The sequence below is a fragment of the Phyllobates terribilis genome, unplaced genomic scaffold, assembly GCF_046119375.1.
Source record: "Phyllobates terribilis strain yellow unplaced genomic scaffold, ASM4611937v1 Scaffold_2__4_contigs__length_985480577, whole genome shotgun sequence".
NCBI lineage: Eukaryota > Metazoa > Chordata > Amphibia > Anura > Dendrobatidae > Phyllobates > Phyllobates terribilis.
The window spans coordinates 977,625,006-977,646,225 of record NW_027362762.1 but is presented as its reverse complement, the minus strand read 5'-3'; positions in this window follow the sequence as shown (position 1 = coordinate 977,646,225).

Genomic DNA, 21,220 nt, shown 5'->3' with positions numbered 1-21,220 from the left:
TGCCCTATATCCCGGGAGCAGCTTGGCTACCCCAGTACTCAGGGGAGTCACATACCCTGCATGACTTTAGAGAAAAGCTGGATAGCCTCTTCCAGGTGTACCCCCTCACAGAAGAGCAAAAAGTGAGCATCCTGGTGGCCCAACTAACCGGGGCAGCCAAAAGGGAAGTAAAATCCTGGCCACCTGGGAGGAAGACTGTCGCAGGGATACTAACCCGGCTGAAGGACACCTTTGATACCCGCACCTCAGCCGAGATTAAGCTTAGATTCTACGGGTGCAAGCAGCGAGCGCATGAGAGTATAAGGGACTATGCACTAAACCTACAAGAGGCCCTGAGGGCCATAAAGCAGACCGACCCTGATGGGGTGGGAAACGAGGACAGGCTGTTGACTGAACAATTTATAGAGGGTTTATATTGCAATGCCCACCGAACCCAGTTGCGGGCAACGGCCTTACAGGATCCCCATCTGGACTTTGCACAGTTCAAGGACAGAGCCATCCGGGTGCTCCGAGAACCGGCACCAGGTGGCGTTGTGACCCACAGACGCCCCACTACCACTTACTACCAGGAGGCGGCGCCCTTGTCAGCAGGGCCTGTGGGAGCTGATGCGCAGGCTTTGGACAATGACCCGGCTCCAGACCTACACCATCAGGTCCAAGAGCTAGCTAAGAGCGTTGCTGCGCTAACCCGAACTGTGCAGTCTTTACAGGTTTCCACCCCAGGGAAGATCCAGCTGGCATCCGGACCGGAGGACATCCCGTGGCGTCGACCAAGGAGGACCCCACCGGCCAGAGGAAGACCCAGTGACCGATACAGCGAGGACGGACGACCCATCTGCCGCCGCTGCAATCAACCCGGACATATGGAAAGGTACTGTTCTTTAAACGGGCACAACCTGGGGTAGAGGGCCAACCCCCAGGAAAAAGATCACCAGGCCCATCGAACTGGCGCGACAGATATGTGGGAGGACGTCCAGTCTTGCCTGTGGTACTGGATGGCATTCCCATGAGTGCCCTACTGGATACCGGGTCACAGGTCACCACCATCCCGTACGTGCTCTTCAAGCAGTACTGGAATGACTCGGATATTACCCACTACCCTGACGACGACTTGAGTATCATCGCCAGCAATGGCCAGCCCGTGCCACAGATCGGATTTAAGGAGGTGGCCCTCAAAATCGGTAGAGTCGAACTGGCCGCACAGGGACTGATCATTGTAGATATTGATAAACATGAGAGTCACCCAAAAATAACTCTAGGAACTAACGTAATTGAAAATTGTCTTGCAGAGGTGATTTTCCTTTTACAGCAGGTTGCCAAGAACGCCAGCTCCGGCGAGCAGCGGGTGCTCCAGAAAGAGATCCGGGCACTGATGCAACGGCAACAAGTGGAACTCTCCGGCGGTGAGATTGGTAGCGTAAGAATGTGTGACCCTTTTCCTATTGCCATGCCCCCAAAAAGTGAAATGATGATTTGGTGCCGGGCAGCTATTGGTCTGAGAGGAAGAGATTACCAGGCAATGGTAGAACCAGTTTACTCAGACAGTAGGCCCACCATTTTGACAGCACGGGGGGTGGTCAATGTACGCCATGGGAGGGTGCCCATTCGCATAATAAATATCGGGGAGAGGGAAGTGTACCTGCCCCGGTATGCCACGCTAGCCAAATTATATACCACTAATCAAAATTCTATACAATCTGTGGAACCCTTGCCTCCATCTCACCCGGAGGAAGGTAACGGCTCTAAGAAAGACATGGAGGACTGGTGTCAGCAACTACATTTGGGTACTGATTCCACTCCCTCACATCAGAAACAAGGAGTCTATCGGGTGGTTCAAGAGTATGAGAGAGTGTTTAGTAAACACCCGTTAGACTTCGGGCGAGTCAAGGGGGTAGAACACCGCATCCCCACGGGAGATCATCCTCCCATAAAAGAGAGGTATCGACCCGTACCCCCTGCACATTACCAACACGCCAAGGGGATGCTTAGAGACATGAAGGAGGCTGGGGTAATCCGGGATAGCTGTAGCCCCTGGGCAGCCCCACTAGTTTTAGTCAAAAAGAAAGACAACACCATGAGGATGTGTGTAGATTACCGGAAAATCAACCGTATCACACACAAGGATGCGTACCCCTTACCAAGGATAGAGGAGTCATTGGCTGCTTTAAGATCTGCTAACTTCTTCTCTACCTTGGATCTCACTAGCGGGTACTGGCAGGTTCCTGTAGCAGAGGCGGACCGGGAGAAGACCGCATTCACCACCCCGATGGGACTTAGTGAGTTCACCTGCATGCCGTTCGGACTCTGCAACGCCCCAGGAACCTTCCAACGATTAATGGAGTGCTGTCTGGGCCACAGAAACTTCGAGACGGTCCTGTTGTACCTGGACGATGTCATCGTATACTCCAAAACTTATGAGGACCACCTGAAACACCTGGCGGAGGTGTTCGAAGCTCTGGCGAGTTACGGCCTAAAGGTGAAACCCTCCAAGTGTCACCTCCTGAAACCAAAGGTGCAATACCTGGGACACGTGGTGAGCGCTGACGGAGTGGCTCCCGACCCCGATAAGATCACCGCAATTAAGGGATGGCCAAGCCCCTCCAGCGTAAAAGAAGTGCGGCAGTTCCTAGGGTTGGTAGGCTACTACCGAAGGTTTATTCCCGGTTTCACCAAAAAGGCAGCGCCTATGCAGGACCTCCTGATAGGCCAGTCCCGGAAGGCCAAGAACCAGAAGCCGCACTTCAAATGGGAAGAGCTAGAAGAAGAGTCCTTCCGCCAGCTGAAGATGGCCCTCACGGGGGATGAAATCTTGGCGTACCCAGACTATAGCCAGCCCTTCATCCTCTACACCGACGCCAGTAACATCGGGCTAGGAGCCGTACTATCCCAGATTCAGCAGGGGAGAGAACGAGTGATCTCCTATGCCAGCCGAAAACTGCGACCCACCGAAAGGAACCCCGAGAATTACAGCTCATTTAAGCTAGAGTTCCTGGCCGTGGTATGGGCAGTCACCGAGCGCTTTAGGCATTACCTCGCTTCTTCCCGGTTCACCGTATACACGGATAACAACCCGTTGATACACCTGGACACGGCAAGACTCGGTGCCCTGAAGCAGAGGTGGATGGCCCGTCTGTCCAACTACGAGTTCACAATCAAATACCGGGCAGGACGCTCCAATACTAACGCGGATGCCCTGTCCAGGATGCCCAACCTGCCGGACGAAGGAGAAGATCCGGAGGGACTGGAAGAAGTTGAACTCCCTGCGTTCCACCGTCATGGGACTATCCAGTATTCCCACCGGGTAAGGGGTAAACAGGCTGCTACGTTGAACCCCTTACCCCACTACAACTGGGCGGAAACGCAAGACAGCGACCCTGCCGTCCGACTGGTGAAGGAGATGCTGACTCGGCCGGAGGCTCGACTTGAACCAGACGCTCCGGAGGAAGCCAAACAACTATGGGCGGAGAAGAGTCGACTATTCCTTTACAAGGGGAAGTTGTGCCGCAGAATGGTCAACTCCCGGACGCATGAACTACTCTGGCAAGTAGTGGTGCCACGAAGAGACGCAGCCATGGTGATGGAGGCATACCACGACGGAGCTGGACACTTCGGGTGGAAAAAGCTGGAGTTCCTGCTGCGCGAGCGGTTCCACTGGGTAGGCATGAGGGGAACCATCGAGAAGTGGTGCAGAGACTGTGGCCCGTGCAATCTGAGAAGGAAGGACCGGGCCAGCCAGAAGACTCCCCTGCAGTCCATCGTCACCCGGCAACCGTTGGAACTGGTAGCCTTGGATCATGTAAAACTGACCCCAAGCAGAAGTGGCTACGTCTACGCGTTAACCATCGTGGATCATTACTTCCGGTTCTTGGTTGTCGTCCCCGTCAAGGACTTAACGGCTCAAACAGCAGCTAGAGCCTTCCAGCAGCACTTCTGCCGTCCACACGGGTACCCGGACCAAGTGCTGACGGACCAGGGACCTGCCTTTGAAGCGGAGGTCTTCCAGGAATTCTGCAATCTGTATGGCTGCCGGAAGATAAGGACGACACCCTACCATCCGCAAACTAATGGACTTTGTGAAAAAATGAACCAGGTGGTAATGGATCTGCTAAAAACATTGCCCCTGGAAGAACGCAGTCTGTGGCCTGAGAAGTTGCCCGATCTGGTGGACCTATACAACCACATCCCGGTAGGTTCCACCAACTGTACCCCGGCTTACCTAATGAGGGCGAGACCTGGTAAGTTACCTGTTGACCTGGAAATGGGAGTCCTGACACCTGAGGACACTTCACCAGAAACAGACTGGGACACAGAGAGGCAGCAGCAGTACCGGAGAGTACAAGAGAGCCTGGAGCGAAGTCTCTGTCAGGCTAGGGAAAGACAAGAGAAGACTTACAACCAGTATGCTCCCGCTGTTCCCCTGGTACCCGGAGAGCAGGTCTTGAAGAGGAAAAGACGGCTCCACAAGTTGGATGACCAGTGGGAGGAGGACCCGTACACCGTACTGCCCTCAAGCCACGAGAACCCGAAGGTCTGTACCATCAGTAAAGACGGAGGGGAAACCACAGCCATTGTATTCCGGGACCACCTGAAGAAGTGTCCCGAACAACTGAGGAACCCTGAAGAGGAACAAGAAGACCATCGACCCGTGGAAGAAAGGGAAGATATGGTTAGTACCGTGCTCGGGGACTTCCCTCAGTCTTGGACTCAAGTCAATGGTGCAGTTGTGGTACCCGTACTCACCTTCCTCCAACCATCATCCCAAGAACCTACGGAGCAACGGGTAGAGCTGGAAGAACAGCCGGTCCAGGAGGCAGAAGACTCCACACAAGCAGAACAGGAGAATCAACCCTCTGCTTATAGTGAGCCTGCCGTACCCCTAGTGAGACAAAGAGCCGGTAGACAGCTGCCCAGTTTACCCTTGACAGCTCCTACACCCTGTAGTTCAGGGCCAGACAGTCAGCTCCGTAGGTCCACTCGGGCCACTAGAGGCCAGTTACCCGCACGCTGGAGAATTTAAAGTGTATAAATTGTTTTATTTATGTTTTTCTGTGTATTGTTGCTTGTGAATAATTTTGTGTTTCCAGTTGTTTTTAGGAAACCTTGGTGGATTTACCGGGAATCCTTGTATATAGTTGGAGCGTAACCCAGGATGGACTAGAGACTGTTAAGGACTCGGGGTAGGACAGACCCCTACCTGGTTACGTCTCCCTGTGTTGGTGAAATGGACACCTTTGTTTTTCTTCAAAGACTGCACCCGGTTGCGGACACGCCGCAACCATCTTATGTGTTTTTCTTATTGTGTTGTTATTGTTATACTTTGTTATGTTTTTCTAAATGTGTTTAGTCCCGGAGTACTAAATTTCACTAGGGGGGAATGTGGCACCCCAGGGGTCTGGTTTTCCACAGTAATGTAATGTTATGTCTGAGAGCAGGTGGGAGGTCCTTTGGTCAGGGATCCTGTGCATGCCACACCTCCTGCCCAGTCTTGGGAGGGGAAGAACTTCCCCTGTATAAACCCGGGGCTGAGGCAGGGTGAGTCAGACAAGGAGAGTGGAGACAAGTAGCAGCATAGGAAACAGCAGAGTTCCAAGGAGTCAGGGGCTGGCAGCTGCAGCGCTCGCCCTGACTAAGAAGATTCTTTACCGGACCCGGAGTCCGAGGCTGTGGGGACTAACTTCTACCCAGCAGCAGAATCCGTCAGGCAGGGGATTTCAGGTCCTCTGGCCCAGAAGCCCGAAGGCACGGTCACACGCGTGGGACCAGCACCGCCATCGTGGAGCGGAAGCCATTAGAAGGCCCCGAGTCACCGGCCATACGGGTGAGCACCACACGGTACACTCAGGGACGTGGGCTACTTACATCAGCTTCTAGCAAGGTAGCCAGAAGAGTACAGTCAGTTTGTGAGGCCTACAACTACGCCTGGCCAGGGGAGATCCCATCTGCTCAAAGACTGACCAGGCCCCGTTTGCTAGCAAGTACTCCGGGAGGGTCTATCGTTGTTACCAGTAAAGACCCTGAACTACACCGTACCGTCTCTGAGTGGTTCCTGCTACCCCCATCATCCACGTCGGCTGCCCTGAGGCCATACCCCTCCCGTTGGGGGTTATACTATCACGCTGCACAATCCTACCACCGGCCTCAGCGGTCTGCCCTGCAGCAGCAGCTCCCTGGCTGCACTCAACGGGTGGCGTAGTCATCAACTATTTACTACTAATAGACTGCCGTCTAGTTTGACTCCCTGGGCACGGACCGGGTCACCGCCACGAGACTACAACCCTCCACTGATCCGGCTCCGGGTAGGCTCCCGCATGCGCAACGCAGCGCGACACAGGCCCAGGGGCGCGTCATATGTATCCAGCCAATTGAGCGCTCCCAGGGTCACAAGGAATGATTATCCAAAAAAAGGATTTACTTCTTCAGAAGATTTATTCAGGTTAGTAAATAGATAAAACTTATAAATAAAACAACGCGTTTCGGCTATTAAAATTAAAGATATATAGCCTTCCTCAGGTCTAATGTAAGAGAGTCAATAGTGGTGGTTATATAGTCACTATAAAAACCTACCTAGTGAGATAATTATCCTAATCACATGTAAATTGGTTTGAGTTGGAACGCCCAAATCCCATTCTATAGAGACTCAGCTTTCTCAGAGTTAGGATTTTCCAGCTTTTTCCTCTAAGCTCCCCTTATCTGAATTTCATTTGACGCGCCCCTGGGCCTGTGTCGCGCTGCGTTGCGCACGCGGGAGCTTACCCGGAGCCGGATCTCTTGAGGGTTGTAGTCTCGTGGCGGTGACCCGGTCCGTGCCCAGGGAGTCAAACTGAGCGGCGACGTATCAGCGGTAGATGTTGTACGACTACGCCACCCGTTGAATGCAGCTATGGAGCTGCCGCTGCAGGACAGTCCGCTGAGGCCGGTGGATGGATGGTGCAGCGTAGATGGTATAACCTCCAACGGGAGGGGTATGGCCTCAGGGCAGCAGATGTGGATGATGGGGGTAGCAGGAACCACTCAGAGACGATGCGGTGTAGTTCAGGGTCTTTACTGGTGACAACGATAGACCCTCCCGGAGTACTGGCTAGCGATTGGGGCCTGGTCAGTCCTTGAGCAGATGGGATCTCCCCTGGCCAGGCGGAGTTGTAGGCCTCCCAAACTGACTGTACTCTTCTGGCTACCTTGCTAGAAGCGGGTATAAGTAGCCCACGTCCCTGAGTGTACCGTGTGGTGCTCACCCGTATGGCCGGTGACTCGGGGCCTTCTAGTGGCTTCCGCTCCACGATGGCGGTGCTGGTTCCACGCGTGTGACCGTGCCTTCGGGCTTCTTGGCCAGAGGACCTGAAATCCCCTGCCTGACGGATTCTGCTGCTGGGTAGGAGTTAGTCCCCACAGCCTCGGACTCCGGGTCCGGTAAGAAATCTTCTCAGTCAGGGCGAGCTCTGCAGCTGCCAGCCCCTGACTCGTAGTGGTATTGCTCCACTGAGCTTCTGCTGTTTCCTCCTATGCTGCTTCTCTGTCTCTACTCTCCTTGACTGACTATCCCTGCTTCAGCCCCGGGTTTATATAGGGGAAGTTCTTCCCCTCCCAAGACTGGGCAGGAGGTGTGGCATGCACAGGATCCCTGACCAAAGGACCTCCCACCTGCTCTCAGACATAACATTACATTACTGTGGAAACCAGACCCCTGGGGTGCCACACATTGATATACCTATTGAATGAAAATCTTCTTAAATTCAGGTTCATGGTATAGATTTCTCTACTAATGCACTTATTTTCTCCTCTTAAAGGGATAGAAAAAGAAAGGAAAGAAAGAGAAGGAGAAAGTATAATATCTTCATTACCAAAATTTTATTATGGAAAATTTCATTATGACAAATTTCATTATGACAAGCTTAGCTGCTCTATAATTTGTTTATTCTATAATCAGAGGAAAAAGCTGGAAAATCCTAACTCTGAGAAAGCTGAGTCTCTATAGAATGGGATTTGGGCGTTCCAACTCAAACCAATTTACATGTGATTAGGATAATTATCTCACTAGGTAGGTTTTTATAGTGACTATATAACCACCACTATTGACTCTCTTACATTAGACCTGAGGAAGGCTATATATCTTTAATTTTAATAGCCGAAACGCGTTGTTTTATTTATAAGTTTTATCTATTTACTAACCTGAATAAATCTTCTGAAGAAGTAAATCCTTTTTTTGGATAATCATTCCTTGTGACCCTGGGAGCGCTCAATTGGCTGGATACATACTCTGAACCCTAGAGACCAAGATGGAGATTATGAGGTCACCAAGCAGGCCCTGATAAAAAAAAGTACCAGCTGACACCTGAGATGTACCGCAAAAAGTTGCAGGCCCTCCAGCATGGACCACATGAATGCTGTGGCGAACAAACTTTGAACAGTGGGTCCAAAGACCCTGATGGTGAAAGATCAGTTCCTTCATCTTTGTCCAGTGGAGGTGTGACAATTCGTGCTGGACCAGAAGCTAAAGGATGCCGCTAAAGATGCGCAGATCGCTGACTCATATTAGACCAATCACATGCCGGAGGTGCAGAAGTCAGCCGTTGCCAGCTGGAAGGGAGGCAAGTCGGCAACCACCCCCAGCGCCCCTGCCAACAGGCCCTTGAGGGTCCTACCCCATCTTCAAGCTCCCTGCCTGCATATGACTCTCGCCAGTGCTATACCTGCGACTGACCTGGGCAAATCAGCCTTGATTGCCCAGAGAGGCAGAAGATGAACCCCACACGTCAGGCCTAAGGGCCTACTGCAGCTATTCTTTTGGTGTATGGGGCGGTTGGGAAGGCCCGTGAAAATTTCCAACTGCTTACTGTGGGCAACACCGTTACCACTGGGTTCAAGGACACCAGGGCAGAGCGAACCCTCATCTGCCCTGAGTTTTTGCTACCGGAAGAACTCATTCCTGGAAAGACCCTGACTGTTACTGGGTTTGGGGGTGTTCGCTGTCCCATACCTATGGCCTGGGTTTTCCTGGATTGGGGTGTGGGGAGGAGGTTAAAGGAAGTGAGGATGTCCAAGAGTCTACCCACAAATGTGTTATTGGGAACTGATCTGGGACGGTTAGTTGTCCAATACATCCCTGACAACCCTCCCAGATCTAATATGTCATGTGTTTCAAAAGTTAATACTGTGAATCTGAATATGATGTATAATGAAAATGTTTGTTGTGGTAAAGGAGAGCTCAGCCATGTCACGCTGTGGGGTGATGCTGCTGAGGATCCCCTAAAGAGATCCAGCATAAGTGCTAAGGGCGATGGGAGTAGGCATGGAGACCATGAAGCAGGTGGTCCCGTGCAGGTGACCAGTGTCATGATAGACGGTGACATGGCCAGCTGGTAGCTGGCCCATGACTAGCATGGCTTCTGAGGTAACTGGGAAGGATGGGGAGATGCACAGGGATCATAAGGAAGATGGTCCCGTGCAGCTGACCAGTATCACAACGGATCGTGGCATGGCCAGTGGTAGCTGCCCCATGGTTGGCAGAGCTCATCAGGTAACAAGGAGGACAGGGAAGGTCTTATCTCCAGCCTGTCTGGGGGTGGGAAGGTATGTCCCACAACCAGGAAGGGTGAGAGAAATATGTGTCCCACTGTTTGTCAGGATGATGAGAAAGAGGTACTCATAGCTTGTCAGGGTGGTAGGAAAGTAGAAACCACAGCCTGCCATGGGAGTGGAAAAGTAAAGTCTACAACCTGTCAGGGTGGTGGGAAAGCAGAATCCTCAACCTTTCAGGGGGACAGGAGAGTAGGGTCCCTTGTCTGTCAGGATGGTGGGGAGGTGTGTCCCACAGCCTGTCAGGGTGGTAGGAAAGCAGAATCCCCAGTCTGTTAGGCTGGTGGGAAGGTGTGTCCCACAGCCTTTCAGAGTGGCCAGAACGTACTATTCAGAGTTTGTCTTGGGTCCGTAGCCTGTCAGACTAATGGGAAAGCGTTGTTATCCCCCAAGAAGACAGCCTACGTAGTTGCGGTAACCTGCAGCCAGAGAGCTCAGAACGCAGGTAATGCCCTGCCTTCTGTTCCTTCCTTATCCAGTGGGATAACAGGGACAGTTACTGACCCAGAGCAGGTACCAGAGGGTTCCTGTAAGGGTGGCGCCTTAGTGTCCCTTCTGGGTACATGTAGTCAGGAGTCTCAGACTTGTCTGGCCGCATTGAGTGATGTCCCAGAGATGTTCATCTCAGAACTCCAGAAGGAGATGGTACTGTGGGATCCAGGGAAGTTACGCCATAAGATTGGTGTAGCATCGGCGTCTCTGCCCCTTGCTAGGCAGAGACGCCGTCCCTCTCACCTCCCCGCTCCTGGCGCAGCGTCCTCCAGCGCTTCTCTCCGGCGCGCGCTCCTTCCCCGGCACTGTGCTTAGGGCGCGCGCGCACTCCCCCTCTCTTAAAGGGACCGCGCGCGCCGTCCTAAGGAGTCCCCGGCCAATTGCCGGAGGACCTCCCATATATAAGGCACCTCCTCCAAAATGGAGGTGCCCGAGCAAAGTTGTTGCACAGTGTCTGATCTCTGCTTCAGCCCTCAGGTCCCGCTGCTAGCCTGACGCCTCGTCCTGCCTGCCAGCCTGTTACCTGCTGAGCCTGCCAGCCTGCTCTCCTGGAGCGCTCACCTGCTCCCCGCCTGTTACCTGCTGTGTCCGTCAGACCGCTCACCTGGGAGCGCTCACCTGTTACCTGCCTGTTACCTGCCTTGTCTGTCTGCCCGCTCACCTGAGAGCACCCGCCTGTTACCTGCTGTGTCCGTCAGACTGCTCACCTGGGAGCACCCGCCTGTTTCCTGCTGTGTCCGTCTGCCCACTCACCTGGGAGCGCCCGCCTGTTACCTGCTGTGTCCGTCAGACTGCTCACCTGGGAGCACCCGCCTGTTTCCTGCTGTGTCCGTCTGCCCACTCACCTGGGAGCGCCCACCAGTTACCTGCCAGTTACCTGCCTCGTTTGTCTGCCCGCTCACCTGGGAGCGCCCACCAGTTACCTGCCTCGTCTGTCTGCCCGCTCACCTGGGAGCACCCGCCTGTTTCCTGCCAGCCTGCCTGGAGACCCTGCCGTCACTTGCTGTGACCTCCTGTCTGGTAAACCTAAAGACTGCTACTTGCCCTGCTATCACGAACTGTGACCACCTGTCCGCTACCAGAGACTTCCGCCTGCTTGCCGTGTCCATCCGTCATACCTTTCAGTCCCAGCCATCTGACCCGTGGGAGCCACCTGCTCTCTTACAAGGTCGTTCCCAGAGTAGCACCTGGTCCCTCTGCCCGGATCCTTCCTGGTCACAGAGTCGTTAGCCGTCGTCTGACCTGGGTCGGTTCGGGTTGATACTTAGTCACGCCCCTCTGGGTCCCTCCTTGCACCTCGGCACAGAGGTTGCACCACCCGGACCCATAACAGTTTGCTCGGGCCATGGAACCCAAGCTCCCTCACTCTCTGACCTATACCATGAAGTCTACCATCAGAGATCCCAGCAGAATTCCATCCTGAACCACCTGCGGAATGTCAATTCCTGCCTGGACACACTGACTGCTCCACCATCAACCACCGCTAGTCGCACGACTCGCACCCCGGCAGCACCGCTGCCCACCAATACCATGGCATCTTGCCCCGGACCCCTGGTTTCTGCACCTCCTCGTTTCGGAGGCGACCCCGCTCAAGCTCGGGGCTTCATAAACCAGTGCACCCTGCACTTTGAACTCTTGGCTCATCAGTTTATCTCCGACCGGGCCAAAGTGGCATTCATCATGTCCCATCTCACTGGGGAGGCACTGGCATGGCTTAACCCCCGTGGGAGAGAGGGGACCCCCTGGTGTCCGACCTGTCATCTTTCCTTACTGCTTTCCGGAGAGTCTTCGATAAACCGGTACGTAAGACCTCATCTGCCTCCTCTTTGCTACGTCTCCACCAAGGGAGTCTCACCGTGGGCCAATATGCCATACGGTTCCGCACCCTCGCTTCTGAGCTTGCCTGGGATAATGAGGCCCTGGTGTCTGTCTTCTGCGAGGCTCTTTCCGGTCAGATTAAAGATGAGCTCGCCGGTCGGGACATTCCTACCACCCTGGATGATCTGGTGTCGCTGGCTACCCGGATTGACATCCGGTTTCAAGAACGCACCAAAGAGACCACCCGTGAGAGAAGGTTTCCCCGCCTTGCTCCTGCTTTCCAGAGACCCGTTTCCTCTTCTGTCACTCCCCGGGCGCACTCACCCGAGCCCATGCAGATCGACCAGACCAAGATGGTCAAATCTCGCCAAGAGTCACACCCAGCTGAGGGGAGCTGTTTCTATTGTGGCAGTAAGGAGCATCTGATCCGTTCCTGCCCGCTGAGGCCGGGAAACTCCAGTGTCTAGGACCGCTCGGAGAGGTCGCCCTAGACAAAAGTAAGTCCTCTCCAACCCTGACTTTGTCTGTCTCTATCTCCTGGGGAGAGAACCATCACTTTGAACTCGCCCACCTGGATTCTGGATCCGCTGGAAACCTCATCTCCCAGTTCCTGGTTGAGAAATACCGTATTCCCACCAAGTCTCTGGCTGAACCATTGTCAGTCGCCTCCGTGGATGGAAGACTCCTTCAGGGGACCATCCTGCTCGTCACGGAACCCATAACCCTGCAGGTGGGAATGCTGCACCCTGAGGTAATCTCCTTCCATGTGCTTCCCGGACTCTCCCACTCCCTGTTGCTAGGCCTACCTTGGCTCCAGACATATGAACCCGTGTTGAACTGGCATTCCGGTGAAGTACTCCGGTGGGGGCCGGCCTGCCATAAGACCTGCCTGGTTCCGGTTCGTCCACCACCTACCCCAGCTAATTTACCCGGTCTTCCGGCTCCTTACTGGCCCTTTGCTGACGTCTTCGGTAAAAAGGAAGCAGAGACATTGCCACCTAATAGGCCATATGATTGCCCGATCGACCTGGTACCTGGCGCCACTCCACCCCATGGGCGTATTTATCCGTTGTCTGCGGCTGAAACCCGGGCCATGTCTGAGTACATAGAGGAGAATCTGGCTAGGGGATTCATCCGGAAGTCTACTTCCCCGGCTGGAGCCGGATTCTTCTTTGTCAAAAAAATGGATGGCTCGCTACGCCCCTGTATTGACTATAGAGGACTCAATCAGATCACGGTTAAAAATAAATACCCCCTTCCGCTCATCTCCGAGTTATTTGATCACCTTAAAGGCGGCAGGATCTTTTCCAAGCTGGATCTACGTGGAGCGTATAACCTGGTCCGTATCCGTCAAGGAGACGAGTGGAAAACGGCATTTATTACCCGGGACAGACACTATGAGTACCATGTGATGCCCTTCGGCCTCTGCAATGCTCCCGCCGTCTTCCAAGAACTGGTCAACGACATCTTCCGTGACCTTCTTTACACCTGCGTGGTGGTATACCTGGACGACATCTTGGTCTTCTCTCCGGATCTTCCCACACACCGGAGGGATGTTCGTCAGGTCCTGCTTAGGCTCAGGCAGAACCACCTCTATGCTAAATACGAGAAGTGCCTTTTTGAGCAGTCCTCTCTTCCATTCCTGGGCTATGTTATCTCCCAGACAGGCTTGCAAATGGATCCCGAGAAGCTCTCTGCTGTCCTAAAGTGGCACCGTACGGAGGGGTTGAAGGCGATCCAGCGATTCCTGGGCTTTTGCTAATTACTATCGTCTCTTCATTCCACACTTCTCGTCTCGGACTGCTCCCATATCTGCGCTCACCCGTAAGGGAGCAAATCCCAAGGCCACCCGAAGCTGAGGAGGCCTTCCTTTCCCTGAAGCAAGCCTTCTCCTCTGCCCCTGTGCTGCACCGTCCGGACTGCAACAAACAGTTCTACCTGGAGGTTGATGCTTCCTCCTTTGGAGCCGGAGCGGTGCTCACCCAAAAGTCTTCATCCGGGAGAATGGTAACCTGCGGCTTTTTCTCCAAAATCTTCTCCTCCTTTGAGCGCAATTACTCCATAGGAGACCGAGAACTGCTGGCCGTCAAATTGGCGCTGGAGGAGTGTCGCTATCTGCTTGAAGGGGCTTTATACCCGGTGATCATCTACACGGATCACAAAAATCTGGCATATCTCCAAAATGCCCAGAGACTTAATCCACGTCATCCTTCATTTCCGCCCGGCGGACAAGAATGTCAAAGCTGATGCCTTGTCTCGATCCTTCCTGTCCTCCGACCAAGAGGAGGAGCCTATGCACATTATTGACCCCTCCAAGGTGATGAATGTGGCCCCCTTGGATTTGACCCGTCTTCCACCCGGCAAGACGTTCGTGGCGGTTCCTGACCGTGAGAAGGTTCTTCGCTGGGGTCATTCTTCTAAACTAGCCGGCCATGCCGGCCAAAAGAAGACCTTCCTGCTCATTTCCCAGCATTACTGGTGGTCTACCCTGCGTAAGGATGTGCTAGACTTCGTCTCTGCCTGTTCATCTTGTGGCCGCAATAAAGTTCCCAGACACTTACCAGCCGGTCATCTCCTACCGCTTCCCATACCTGTTGCCCCATGGCAACACATCGCTATGGACTTCATTACCGATCTCCCTGTTTCTGCCGGGTGTACTGTCATTTGGGTGGTCGCGGACTGCTTTTCTAAAATGGCCCACTTCATTCCCCTGCCTGGTCTCCCGTCTGCACCTGAGCTAGCTAAGGACTTTATCCGCCATATCTTCCGTCTCCATGGCCTACCCCTCCACATTGTGTCGGATCGAGGGGTTCAGTTCACCTCACGCTTCTGGAAAGCCACATGTAAACTGCTGGACGTCACCCTGGATTTCTCCTCCACTTACCACCCTCAGTCCAATGGTCAAGTGGAGCGGATCAATCAGATCCTTACCAGCTACCTCCGGCACTTTGTAAATGCCCACCATTCTGATTGGGTGGACCTACTTCCTTGGGCTGAATTCTCTTATAATAACCACGAGAGCGAATCCTCTTCCAAGTCCCCGTTCTTTATTGTCTATGGCCAGCACCCCCGGATTCCGTTTCCCGTCTCCACTTTTGTGAACAACCCTGCCGCGGAGTCTCTTGTCAGCGACTTTTCTACCATTTGGGAGAGTACTAGGTCCGCACTTCTTCAGAACTTGGGAACCCAGGGAGAACATCAACGCCCCGCTTCTCCTTGAAAAATTTCTTTCTGGCCAAAAAAAGAGGGGGCCTAAAGGGGGGGGGGGGTACTGTAGCATCGGCGTCTCTGCCCCTTGCTAGGCAGAGACGCCGTCCCTCTCACCTCCCCGCTCCTGGCGCGGCGTCCTCCAGCGCTTCTCTCCCTGCTGCTTCCGGCGCGCGCTCCTTCCCCGGCACTGTGCTTAGGGCGCGCGCGCACTCCCCCTCTCTTAAAGGGACCGCGCGCGCCGTCCTAAGGAGTCCCCGGCCAATTGCCGGAGGACCTCCCATATATAAGGCACCTCCTCCAAAATGGAGGTGCCCGAGCAAAGTTGTTGCACAGTGTCTGATCTCTGCTTCAGCCCTCATGTCCCGCTGCTAGCCTGATGCCTCGTCCTGCCTGCCAGCCTGTTATCTGCCCGTTTCCTGCTGAGCCTGCCAGCCTGCTCTCCTGGAGCGCTCACCTGTTCCCCGCCTGTTACCTGCTGTGTCCGTCAGACCGCTCACCTGGGAGCACTCACCTGTTACCTGCCTGTTACCTGCCTTGTCTGTCTGCCCGCTCACCTGGGAGCACCCGCCTGTTACCTGCTGTGTCCGTCAGACCGCTCACCTGGGAGCACCCGCCTGTTTCCTGCTGTGTCCGTCTGACCGCTCACCTGGGAGCACCCGCCTGTTACCTGCCTCGTCTGTCTGCCCGCTCACCTGGGAGCGCCCACCAGTTACCTGCCTCGTCTGTCTGCCCGCTCACCTGGGAGCACCCGCCTGTTTCCTGCCAGCCTGCCTGGAGACCCTGCCGTCACTTGCTGTGACCACCTTCCTGGTAAACCTAAAGACTGCTACTTGCCCTGCTATCACGAACTGTGACCACCTGTCAGCTACCAGAGACTTCCGCCTGCTTGCCGTGTCCATCCGGTCAGTCCCAGCCACCTGACCCGTGGGAGTCACCTGCTCTCTTACAAGGTCATCCCCAGAGTAGCACCTGGTCCCTCTGCCCGGATCCTCCCTGGTCACGGAGTCGTTAGCCGTCGTCTGACCAGGGTCGGTTCGGGTTGATACTTAGTCATGCCCCTCTGGGTCCCTCCTTGCTCCTCGGCACAGAGGTTCCACCACCCGGACCTGTAACAATTGGCTTGGGAGACTGTGAAGACCCGGGGTCTTCCGTGGGCGTAGCGCTACTCAGCAACACAGGGTGAGGGTAAAGCAGTGTGGCAATACTTTATTGAACCACAAAATAGGACAATAAACACATAAAACAGTCCCAGGAAATGCCCACGATGGTACAACATTACACAGTCTCACCCTTCCTTCTCTGCCCGCCTGGGATAGAACAGCTGCGACTTTGGAGACTTCCAGGGCCGACTACCTCAACAAGTGGCCCCCCGCTTCTGGCGGGCCCCCACAGAGAGAGGTAGCGGCTAGCTTAGGAAGCTAGCAGTCCATCGAGGTACAAGACCAGGAGACCCGAGGGTCCAAATCTGGCCTCTCCGAGTTTCCATGGAGCCAGGCGACTGGTGGGTCCCTCCTGGCAACTCCAAATGTCTCCAAGGGTTCTAGGCGACCGGTGGGTCCCTCCAGGCAACCTCAAAACAACATATCCATGGGGCCAGGTGACATCTTTGTCCTCTCCTGGACTCCCCAAAATGTATACATGGTCTCCCTGATGGTTAATGGAGTAGATCTGAATCTTTCCAGTCAGGGCCGGTACCCTTAGACTAGAATCATGTAGAATACAAATTTGTGTCTCTTTGGGTAATCCCATGCAATCAGTCTACTGTCCTGAAGGATGTCTCTCATTCTCCTTGTAAAGTCTTTCTCATGTTCCTTGATTCTCTGTCCTAAGTCTGATTCTGTCTCCAGCACTACAGACATCCCTGTTTATATTCACATCTGTGTGAGGTCATCAGGCACAGGTAAGAGGTAAAGGTGCAGGGCTCAGCTATCATTGTTTGAGATAATCAATTTACATAGTTGGTATAAAGTGGGCTCTTTAAATCAACATTAATCTAGCTTTTAGTACAATCAGCATATTAGCAAACAACATTGTTCACCTAACCAAGAGGGGACAGCAATCAGGGTTATATAAATACTGGTCTGTTCTTTTTGCCAGACACAAATACACAAAGATAATGGGGTGTTTCTCTTGGATTAACAAATCTAAGCGTCTGGCTTATTAAGATTTTACTCTGTATCGTCACAGAGACTAACTGTAAATCGATATCCCACAAAATCTCTAAACGGGGGAGGTGTCATGGAAAAGAGGAAAATGCTTTCAGAGATGAGAGAAGACCTTGCACTCTCCTCTGTGCAGCTGACCCCCTCCTTTGGAATTAGCTAACCATAGGTACTCCAATGGCTGAACAGATGTAAGGGCTTCAGGAATGTGGATTAGATTTACGATCGAGATAAGAGTATTAGAAGCTTAAAGATTTGGGATTTTCTTCGTCTGCTCACCAGAAAAGTGAGAAGGGAGGTTTGCATGAACTGCGTCAATCCAATAGATAGGAAAATCATATTTTCGGAAACATGATGAAGTGGCGAATGCAAAGCACAGTTTCAAGTCGCTGCACGTTGACCAGAATTGTGTCCTTGGAATACGGACCTGATAGAAGAGGCTACACCTGGCATATTTAATCTCTATGTAAAGATAGAATCATGATTAGTGATGGGCGAACCCGTCACTGTTTGGGTTCGGCTAATATAGCCGAACACCGTACAGTTTTTTTAAAGTTCGGGTTCGGGTACCAGAACAGTACCCGAACCCCGAACACGGACCCCGCTCATGTGAATGGGGGATCCGAATTTACCTGGTTTCACACGCTGTCATTTGCTTGACAGTGCAGGAAACAGGCTATGATAGTAATAGCATTACCGCAGTCAGAGCGCTGTGGCATCATGCTGACAGGTGTCAGCCTAATACTACAGCTGTGACAGGGGACCCGTGGTAAATAGCTTACCGCGGGTCATAGGCGCCAGCTGATGGTACTACTACCACCATCAGCTGGTGCCTCCTGCCATAGAAAACAGCGGGCACAGGCGCCACTGGATGGGAGCAGTAGTCTCCCATCCGCCGACGTCTGTGCTCTGCTGAGTGTAAAAAAAGAAATGTTAAAATTAATAAAAAGATATTAAAATAAAAATAAAACATATTTTACTTACCTACACCTTGTCCCTGATGTTCTCCGCACCTGCAAAAAATAAAAAAACGCCATATACTCACCTTACAGCTAATCCCAGAAGCCAATGTCACCTGTAATAAAAGTAAAATAAACCAACCTCATCCTCATCTTTCCGACGTCCAAATAACGAGGGTCTCACGAAGATCCCATGAACGGAACAGCTACACTGTTTGTGACCGCTCTTTTCATTCGTCTGCAATACACTGACTCCCGATATTCCCGGCACATGAGGTCTGCGCATGCGTGGGAAAATACTCAATGCGCATGCGGTGACCTGAGGCAGTGTATTGCCGGCAAATGAGGCTGCGCATGCGTAGTGAGTATTTTCCCATGCGTGTAAAGAAATGCCACAGAAAACCAGGATTGGCAAAGTCGCCACTGGCGCCCTGTGCTCTTCACAGATGAAAGCAGGTTTACACTGAGCACATGTGACAGACGTGACAGAGTCTGGAGATGCCGTGGAGAGCGATCTGCTGCCTGCAACATCCTTCAGCATGACCAGTTTGGCAGTGGGTCAGTAATGGTGTGGGGTGGCATTTCTTTGGAGGGTTGCACAGCCCTCCTTGTGCTCGCCAGAGGTAGCCTGACTGCCATTAGGTACCGAGATGAGACCCTCAGACCCCTTGTGAGACGACATGGAGGTGCGGTTGGCCCTGGGTTCCTCCTAATGCAGGACAATGCCAGACCTCATGTGGCTGGAGTGTGTCGGCAGTTCCTGCAAGATGAAGGCATTGAAGCTATGGACTGGCCGCCTGTTCCCCAGACCTGAATCCGATTGAGCACATCTGGGACATCATGTCTCGCTCCATCCACCAACATCACGTTGCACCACAGACTGTCCAGGAGTTGGCGGATGCTTTAGTCCAGGTCTGGGGGGAGATCCCACAGGAGACCATCCACAACCTCATCAGGAGCATGCCCAGGCGTTGTAGGGAGGTCATACAGGCATGTGGAGGCCACACACAAAACTCAGCCTCATCAGGAGCATGCCCAGGCATTATAGGGGGTCATACAGGCACGTAGAGGCCACACACAATACTCAGCCTCATCAGGAGCATGCCCAGGAGTTGTAGGGAGGTCATACCGGCACGTGGAGGCCACACACAATACACAGCCTCATCAGGAGCATGCCCAGGCGTTGTAGGGAGGTCATACAGGCACGTGGAGGCCACACACAATACACAGCCTCATCAGGAGCATGCCCAGGCATTGTAGGGAGGTCATACAGGCATGTGGAGGCCACACACAATACTCAGCCTCATCAGGAGCACGCCCAGGCGTTGTAGGGAGGTCATACAGGCACGTGGAGGCCACACACAATACTCAGCCTCATCAGGAGCATGCCCAGGCATTGTAGGGAGGTCATACAGGCACGTGGAGGCCACACACAATACTCAGCCTCATCAGGAGCATGCCCAGGCATTGTAGAGAGGTCATACAGGCACGTGGAGGCCACACACAATACTCAGCCTCATCAGGAGCATGCCCAGGCGTTTTAGGGAGGTCATACAGGCACGTGGAGGCCACACACAATACACAGCCTCATCAGGAGCATGCCCAGGCGTTGTAGAGAGGTCATACAGGCACGTGGAGGCCACACACAATACTCAGCCTCATCAGGAGCATGCCCAGGCATTGTAGGGAGGTCATACAGGCACGTGGAGGCCACACACAATACTTAGCCTCATCAGGAGCATGCCCAGGCGTTGTAGGGAGGTCATACAGGCACGTGGAGGCCACACACAATACTCAGCCTCATCAGGAGCATGCCCAGGGGTTGTAGGGAGGTCATACAGGCACGTGGAGGCCACACACAATACACAGCCTCATCAGGAGCATGCCCCGGCGTTGTAGAGAGGTCATACAGGCACGTGGAGGCCACACACAATACTCAGCCTCATCAGGAGCATGCCCAGGCGTTGTAGAGAGGTTATACAGGCACGTGGAGGCCACACACAATACTCAGCCTCATCAGGAGCATGCCCAGGCGTTGTAGGGAGGTCATACAGGCACGTGGAGGCCACACACAATACTCAGCCTCATCAGGAGCATGCCCAGGCGTTGTAGGGAGGCCATACAGGCACGTGGAGGCCACACACAATACTGAGCCTCATCAGGAGCATGCCCAGGCGTTGGGGGGTCATACAGGCACGTGGAGGCCACACACAATACTCAGCCTCATCAGGAGCATGCCCAGGCATTGTAGGGAGGTCATACAGGCATGTGGAGGCCACACACAATACTCAGCCTCATCAGGAGCATGCCCAGGCGTTGTAGGGAGGTCATACAGGCACATGGAGGCCACACACAATACTCAGCCTCATCAGGAGCATGCCCAGGCGTTGAAGGGAGGTCATACAGGCATGTGGAGGCCACACACAATACTGAGCCTCATCAGGAGCATGCCCAGGCATTGTAGGGAGGTCATACAGGCAAGTGGAGGCCACACACAATACTGAGCCTCATCAGGAGCAAGATCAGGCGTTGTAGGGAGGTCATACAGGCACGTGGAGGCCACACACAATACTCAGCCTCATCAGGAGCATGCCCAGGCATTGTAGGGAGGTCATACAGGCATGTGGAGGCCACATGTGGCACCCCAGGGGTCTGGTTACCACAGTAATAGCAATATTACGTCTGAGAGCAGGTGGGAGGTCTCCTGGTCAGGAACCCTAAGCATGCAACACTTCCTGCCCAGTCCTGGGAGGGGAAGAACTTCCCCTATATAAACTGGGGCTGAGGCGGGGTTAGAGGGAGAAGAAGAGGAATCCCAGACAGAGACACAGTCTGGTCTGGGGTGGAGCAGATACAGGGAGAGCAAGATCAGGAGCTCTGTGGGAGCAGTGATAAAAGGGGTCAGAGACTGGAAGCTGTAGAGCTCGTCCTGACTGAAGAGATCTAACCGGACACGGAGTCCGAGGCAGTGGGGACTGATCCATACCCAGCAGCAGAAACCAACCG